The sequence below is a fragment of the Nematolebias whitei genome, chromosome 7 (assembly GCF_014905685.2).
Source record: "Nematolebias whitei isolate Nwh7 chromosome 7, NemWhi1, whole genome shotgun sequence".
Lineage (NCBI taxonomy): Eukaryota > Metazoa > Chordata > Actinopteri > Cyprinodontiformes > Rivulidae > Nematolebias > Nematolebias whitei.
In genome coordinates, this window is record NC_056504.1 from 36,953,364 (window position 1) to 36,961,831 (window position 8,468).

Consider the following 8,468-nt stretch of genomic DNA (forward strand, 5'->3'; position numbering starts at 1 on the left):
GTTATCTCAGGGCACTGTAAAGAAACATCCATATATATAAAAAGTAAGTTAACATTATTTATCTGAGGATCACAAGGTCAATTGCTAGTGGCAGCAATCTTGAATTACTTGAGGAGTTAATCAGTTGTAGATTTAAAGCCAAAATATTCATTTTTTGAAATTTCATTAGATTTTGTTCAGTGGTTTATGGAATATTTTGGTAGTAGAGGGACGCAAACAGAAAAAAAACATGTTTATCTACCTTCACCTTTTGGCAATAGGCAAAAAAGCAGTTTTATGACAGTTTTATGAATAAAGTAGCTTCAGTAACCACCCAGACTACAAGGCCCAGCCTAGAAACTATACCAGGGCAGAGACAGAAAGCTTTTAAACAATGATTACATAGTTCACTTACTGCTGACTTGTCTAACATTTCCTTTGAGGGGCCCGCAGTGGCGTGAAGGCATCGTCTGAATGGTGTCAGCGAGACTTCCCACCTAAAACTCCTCGTGACATTCAGGACCAGCAGAGAAAGTAAGATGGGGAAAATGAGAGTACTTTTGCCTACTGATGTCATCAATTAATGAGCAACCGAGAAATGTGTCCACTCAGACAAACCCTGCAGGGGGGAGCCACACGAGGCCTGGTTCAGGACTTCCAGACTGCAGGAAATTAATAATTAAGGTCCCTGTTTTAAATGTTTAAAGGAATTAGGACCAGGGGAAGAGGTGTTAGCAGGTGAGCATGGGATGGAAGGGAAACGCTGCAAAACTATCATTATGTCTCCAGTCTAAAAGAAGCGAGGTCTTCTGTGTCAAAAGGAAAACATGTGTCTTCATCACATCAATGCGATGAACTTTTTAAATGCAAACTCCATTTATGATTTGCTGTGTGTGTGTGTGTGTGTGGGGGGGGGGGGGGGACCTTTTTTTAATTCATTTAATTTTAGATTTTCTTGTTATAGTTCTTCCAAACAGGAAGGTACCAGGTTTTTGTTACTAACATGACACAATGTATGGAAAATTAAAACACCAACTGGTAACGTATTTATTTAATTATTTTTTAGTACAGTAGTACAGGACTTTTTAATTATATGTTATTATATTTATTTTTTATTTTATTTAATTTTGCCATGCTGTATTTATTGCTCAAAAGCAAAGCCTAAGGTGGAGCAACTATGTATTTGCCAGTTTTTCTGTGTGGTGTGTTTGTTTGTACTGTTAGCAAAATATCTCTTAAATCACTGAACATTTCAGGATTTGAATGAAACATTTAGAACACAATCCTTAATAGTCACCCATCCATCCAAATTTTTTAACCTGCTTTTCCATTTAACTTTGTGGGGGGAGTAAGAACTGATTCATTTTTGGAATGAACCAAGCTTAAAATTTATGATTGCCAAATTTAGCTTACACAAAAATGGCTATAACTGAGTGAGTTTTGAAAAAAATCAAGCTAAAAACTTAGTATGGTAATAGCTGACCACCAATCGCAACACATATTCCATAAACAAACAAATAATGTAAAATTCCCTAAAAAGTTATCCTCAATGTTTGAACAAAATGTCTAAAATTCTGTGCCTTCTCATTGTAAAAGTATTGTAGTTTAAACAGTAGCACAAAAGGCAGTGAATGATATGCCTTCCTTACTAGGACTGCTAGGCCTCTAATTTATTAGTCAGTGTTTTGCAGACCTCAGTGCTGCATATGATACAGTTGATCACAACATTCTACTACAGAGGCTTGAATATGATATTGGGATTACAAGAATGGCTCTAAAATGGTTTTAATCATATTTATTTGATTAGGTTCCAGTTTGTAAAAATAAATAATGGATAATTTTCATACACCAAAGTTAGTCATGGGGTTCCTCAGGGTTCAATGCTTGGACAAATGCTCTTTACTTTATATATGCTTCCATTAGGTAAATTTGTTAAACAGCATGGGATAAATTTTCATTGTTGATGATACACAGTTATATTTATATATATATATATTTATATTTGTCCATGAAACCCAATGAATCCGATCAGTTACAGAAGTTACAATAATGCCTTAAATACATAAAAACCTGGACACCTGACACTTCATACTCTGCCTTTAAAGTCAGACAAGACAGAGGTTGTGGTTTTTGGACCTGAGCATCTTAGGAAAACAACGTTGCAGCCTTTCACTTCTTCTGGATGGCATTAATTTGGCCTCCAGTTCTAATGTAAAATCTTGGTGTTATTTTTTTAATCAGGATATGTCTTTTAACCCCCACATTAAAAAAGTTACCAGAAGGGCTTTCTTCCACCTGCGTAATATCACTGAAGTGGAAAAACATCTTGTCCAAAAATACTGCAGAAAAACTGGTCTATGCCTTTATCATGTTTAGGCTGGACTATTGCAATTGTTTATTACCTGGGTGTCCAAAAATGTATTTAAAAAGTATTCAGTTGATCCAAAATGCTGCTGCCATAGTTTTAATGAAAGTTGGTAGAAAAGATCATATATATCCAGTTTTAACTTCTCTCCATTGGCTCCCTGTCAAATTCAGAATACAATTCAAAATCTTACTTCTAACCTACAACGCTCTCAACAACCTAGCTCCATCTTATATTACAAACCTTATTGTTCCATATTTTCCTAACAGAGTACTTTGCTCTCAGACTGCAGGTTTACTTGTGATTTCTAGAGTTTCCTAAAGCAGAATGAGAGGCAAAGCTTTCAGTTATCAGGCTCCTCTATTATGGAAGCAACTTCCAGTTTCTTTCCGTGAAGCTGACACCTTGTCTACATTTAAGATTAGACTTGTCTTTCCTTTTTGATAAATCCTATAGTTAGGGTCAGCATGGGTTTCCTTAGTTATGCTGCTATAGGCTTAGACTGCTGGAGAACAAATTGACCACATTTCCTTCCTTGCTGCTGCCTTTACTTGCTCTACTCTGCCTGTTTGTATGTGTAATTATTTATATTCTTTTTAGAAAGTACACCTGGACCTGCCATTCTATGTTTGTTTGTTTTTCCTTCCTGTCCTCTCAAACCCCAGCCGGTCGAAGCAGATGGTCGATGCTGCATAAATCAGACATTAACAATCAGCTTGAAGTGGATCTACAAAGCAGCAATTATATCAATCATCACAATACAAACATAAAATAACAACAACAAAAAAACTATTGTCAGTCAAACAGTTACACAGTAGTTTCATGTATTTTGCTGATGTTTCTTAATCGAAGTCTAGGTGGTTATTGTTCTTTAATTTTGTACCTACATCATGTTCTTTATTATTGCCCCCCTCAGAAAGCTGAGACTATAACGTGTGGGCTGTGGATTAATTTGTCCGTAGTGTTCGCAAACTATCTCCTAAACCACAAAGCAAATTTTAATGAAACTCTCCAACAGTAACCAATGGATGTACATCTACAAGTATTAACTTCTAAAGTCAAACCCAATTCAAGATGGCCCTCACAGCAAAGAAAGCTTACCAAACACAAAACATCAGCCAATTGTATGTATATTAAACTAACCTGATGCAACTAACATTTGGTGTTTTAGTAGCTGAGAGTCATTCATAACATATGTGCTAAGCACTAACAGATCACTCCAGACCTGTTTTTGAACAATATCACTATTGGCATAAACCCTGCTTGTTTGTTAGCAAAATATGTCATAAACCACTGAACAGATTGTAATCAGGTTGTAACCACTGGATGTACTTTTACAACTGATTGACTTTTAGAGCTAACCTATTACAAGATGGCCACCATAACTAATCATCATTAGCTAACACAAAGTTGACCATGAAACTCAAATTTCAAGACAATGAGCTAAAGTTTAGGTGGTAGTAGCTGAGACTTGTCCTCAACACATGCATTTAGCAACTACACATTTACAGGATCTTTGAAAATTTTGCATGGTGACATCATTTACAAGGTTTGAACCAAAACAGCTACAATCACATAATTTTTAAGGGCTCCCTGTCAAATTCAAAATCGAATTCAAAATCTTACTTCTAACCTGCAAAGCTCTCAACAACCTAGCTCCATCTTGTATTAGAAATCTTATTGTTCCATATTTTCCTAACAGAGCACTTTGCTCTCAGACTGCAGGTTTACTTGTGGTTCCTAGAGTTTCCAAAAGCAGAATGGGAGAAAGATCTTTCAGTTATCAGACTCCTCTCTTGTGGAACCAACTTCCAGTTTCTGTCCATGAGGCTGACACATTGTCCAGTTTTAAGACTGGGCTTAAGACTTTCCTTTTTGATAAATCCTATAATTAGGGTTAGCTTGTTATGCTGCTATAGGCTTAGACTTCTAGAGGACAAATTGACCTCATTTCCTTAAATGAATTGTTAAAATTGAATAGTTTTCATTTGAAATTATTTCTATCTTAACGTGATTCTCGATTATATTTATATATATATATATATATATATATATATATATATATATATATATATATATATATATATATATATATATAAATTTTTCTGTTCAGTGCCATGAGATGACTTCTGTTGTGTCTTGGCACTAAACAAATAAACTGAAATGAAATTGAATTTCTTTTCATGAGAAGATCTTAGTTTAAAACTCTGAAATGATGTTGCAGGTGATATCCGTTCCTTAAAAAAAATGCTAAGCTTTTAATTTTATTCCTAAAAATAACATGTATTATCTTTCTCTAGTTTCTTATCACATTATTTGATGATCCACGTTTAAAATCATCGGCTTATTCGTTTTTCTCAAATTACTGCAAGAGTTATTGTAGAGCTACGCGTCCTATTTTTGTGCGGTCTTTATCAAAGTGTGCAAAGGCCCAGTTTGTGACAGTACAGCAGCTGATGTTTGTATCACCCTGTTGTCAGCAGGATGCACAGAGTAAACAAAGCGGTGCTGATTGGCAGCCGTTCCACTCTACAGAATCCAGCAAAGACAGATCAAATTGGATTCAAAAACAACACACTTAGATTTCAATTTTCCTTCACAGATGAGAGCGTCGCGCACATTGCTTGTGTTTTGTCTCCAGTACCTGAAACTGGAGAGCAAACAGTGATCAAATTGATACAATCCCACAGAGGCTACACGTGCACGCTCTGGACTCGCACCTGCCTATGAGACGAAACAGGAAGAGAGGAGACCAAGAACAAGCAACATGAGAGGTGGTTTATGGAGCTGCTTTCGATGTGGGCAGATTCCTGTGAGCTCACAGTGCCCCACTGCCTCTGCTCTCTCTTTGATTTTCTCCTTCTCGCCCTCTGTCATGCTGAAGTCCAAAGCCCAGGAGAAATTAGTCACACGGCACGGCATGGCGAAGGAGTTGTGTGTGAGTGTGATCGCGAAAGTGCATGTTGAGAGGAAAGAGAGTAGCACGAAGACAGAAGGAGAGAAAGAAGAAGAAAAAATGTTTTTTAATTCCAAAAACCTAAAACTCTGCATTGTGTTTGAAAATTGATGCTGGTGCAAAGAGAAGGCGTCACTCCAAACGTGAGGAATGTTCTGTCTAGACTGTTCAGATGAGTTAAAAAAAAAAAAAAGAGAATGTGCAATAACCCCTGACCTCATTAAGATTATACAGGGTTTCAGCTGGAGTGTGCCTCTCTAAAAATGACCTCTGAGAAAGATGCACATCAACCGTGTTTCCCTTCTTCAAAACAACCACAGGGGTTGAGCAGGTTAGGCTTTTTTCTTGATGGTAACTGTGTCAACTTTGTGGGTTACACTGAATTTCTTAACAAGCAAGGATATCTCGCAAAGAATACGAGCTTGCACACTTCGCTTTGTAGGTCACTTCAAAGTCTGTTTGGACATATTTATTCTTTATGACAGAGCATGAATATTTCAGTTCAATGTTGCCCCGATCTGTGTTGATAACAAAAAAAAACATAAATATATCAGCGTATGACCTGAAACCCAGTGCTGCCTAAAAGCATGGCTCTAAATTTTATCAAAAAGCTAGACCAGCAAAATAGACTGTTTTTTTTTTATGAAAGTCCCAAACATGAGCAGAAACTGTTGAACGTTATATTGTTTTAACCACTCAAAGCAAAAGTTCATATTTTGAATTTGTGTTTTGTTGAAAGCTTATGAACATTTAATGTTTTGCCTGTTGTAGATGGCTCTTTGAACAAACTCAGTTTGGAAAAACAGAAAATAACTCTCACCAGATTTATGAGCTAACGGCTAACCTGAGCAGAACTGAGACAAACGTGATCACAGTCATCTTAGACCTCAAATAAATTTATAATCATTTAACTCTACTTTATAAATTGTTGTGCCGCCATAAATTTCACATAACATTCATATTTCAACAGAAATATTGTAATATTCCTACAAGGTGTGTCCAAAACGGCACACAAAGTGCTACAGTTAGTTGCTACTGTCACTCTTTGTGGTTGCAATTAATCAAAAAGTCTTAAGTATTTAGCTGTTAATTGAAAATCTTCAAAATAAGGGGAATTTTGGCACTTACTCAACAAACCTGGCTAAGTTTTTTGATTCCCCAGCACTGGAAGAAAAATGCTCACTTCATATTGCTGACATGTGAACAGATAACCGTCTTATTGTGAGCTGACAGAGATAACATCTACACGTATGTGCAGCCTGTTAGAATCAAAACAAGTGAATTTCTATAACTCTTGATTCCCACACTGGCAGCTATATTGAAGTATAATCTTAAATATGAAACCCAACAATACAACATAAAAATTTAAATTTATTTAAATATATTTATGAACTGAAGTCTAACACTAATCATATATGTGTCATACATGAAATTGTCACGGATGGGCACAGGAACCAGACAAATGTGTGACAGACAATTACCACGTCTACATTTGATCAACTTTATTTTGGGAACGCCTAGAACAGAAAAAGAGCAGAGGAAGATATTATCTAAAGCACTCTACAACAAAGCAAAAGTAGAGCAGTTTCATGCAGGAAATGCAATTTACCGGTAGTGTGAATGCTGATTACAGAAGAACTTGCTGAAAAACAGCTGAAATTAGCTAAAAAAATAAAAATAAAAAAAACAAACATGCTGAAATGTAGCTGAAATGGAAGAACAAGCCTAAATTAGCAGAATAAATTAAAAAGAACATATACTTGCTAAAATAGGTTTAAATAGGAAGGCATTACCACAAAAAATGGAAAATTAGCTAAAAAAAAAGGTTGAAATTAGAGAAAAAAATTGCTGAAAAGTAGCTGAAAGACAGAAAGAAACTTAAGCTACCAGAAGGAAGCTGAAAGAGCTTAAATGTGCTAAAAATGTGGAAGTAGCTGAATAAGCTAAGATTAACATAGACACAGCTAAATACTAGCTGGAATAGCAAAAAATAGCTGAAAGTGGTATAACTAAGCTGAAAGGTGCATAACAAGCTGAAATTAGAGTAAAGATGTTATTTAGGCTGAATGTAGCATAAATTAGCATGAAAACTTTAATTTATCTGAAAGCAGCTGAAATTGGCTAAAAATAAAAAAAAAACGGGTAAAAAGTGAGAACAAGCTTAAAATTGGCAGAAGAAAAAAGAAAGAACATGTTTGCTGAAAGAAGCAGAAATTAGCACAAAAAATGGATATTATCTTTTTTTTTTTAAAAAAGCTGGGATTACCTAAACAAAAAAAACTGAAGAAAAGTAGCTAAAAGGGCAGAAAGAAGCTTAAATTTTCAGAAGGAAGTGGGGAGAGCATATTTTTTGCTGAATTAGGCTGAAAAATGTTGAAATGAGTGCAAAAATTGTGGAATTAGATGAAAAAGCTTAAATTAGCATAAAAACAGCTATATAGTAGTTGAAATAGTAGAAAACGCTGAAAGGAGCAAAACATGCTAGAAGGTAAAAGAAGCGCAGAAAATTTGTAGTTAGCCGAAAGAATCTGAAAAGAGCACAAAACAGCAGAAATAAAACAGCTGAAATTAGCTGAAAATAGCTGAAAAAATATTTAAATTTGCACAAGGAAGTAGAAAGAAGCTGAACCAGAGTAAAATGTGAAAGGAGCAAAAGATTGTAAACAGATCAAAATATCTGAAAGGTTTGAAAATGAGCTCAATTCATTTTCTATAATAAAAACTGGCAGAAAAGGCTAAAGATTTTAAAAAGTTAGAGGTGCACCAATACCTAAACTCATAGCAGGATTGTCCTGAAAGAGCTGAACGTTTTGATGTGATTTGTTGAATTAGCTTGAAAACTGCAGGACAAGAATCGTGCCAAAAACGTTCGGAAGAAAAATGGATCACAATGGTGTGAATGCTTCATAAACATTCACACAACAAGGATCTGACTTTTTAGACGACATGCAGGAATTTGATGCTCAGCCTGTTTGTTTGAATTCAGCTGCTTGCAAAAGCTTTGTGGTCTCTGTGACCACACTGGAGAGTGAGGTAAACGTGGAAACCTATATATATATATATATGTATGTATGTATGTATGTATGTATGTATGTATGTATGTATGTATGTATGTATGTATGTATGTATGTATGTATGTATGTATGTATGTATGTGTGTATATATATA

General features: G+C 35.4%; 1 protein-coding gene across 2 annotated transcripts in view; it reads left to right on the top strand.

Moving 5' to 3' along the window:
* Nucleotides 1-8,468, top strand: part of LOC119411874 (nuclear receptor coactivator 5) — a 615,997-nt gene that overhangs the window by 90,814 nt on the left and 516,715 nt on the right. The gene's annotated exons all lie outside the window — the stretch shown is intronic.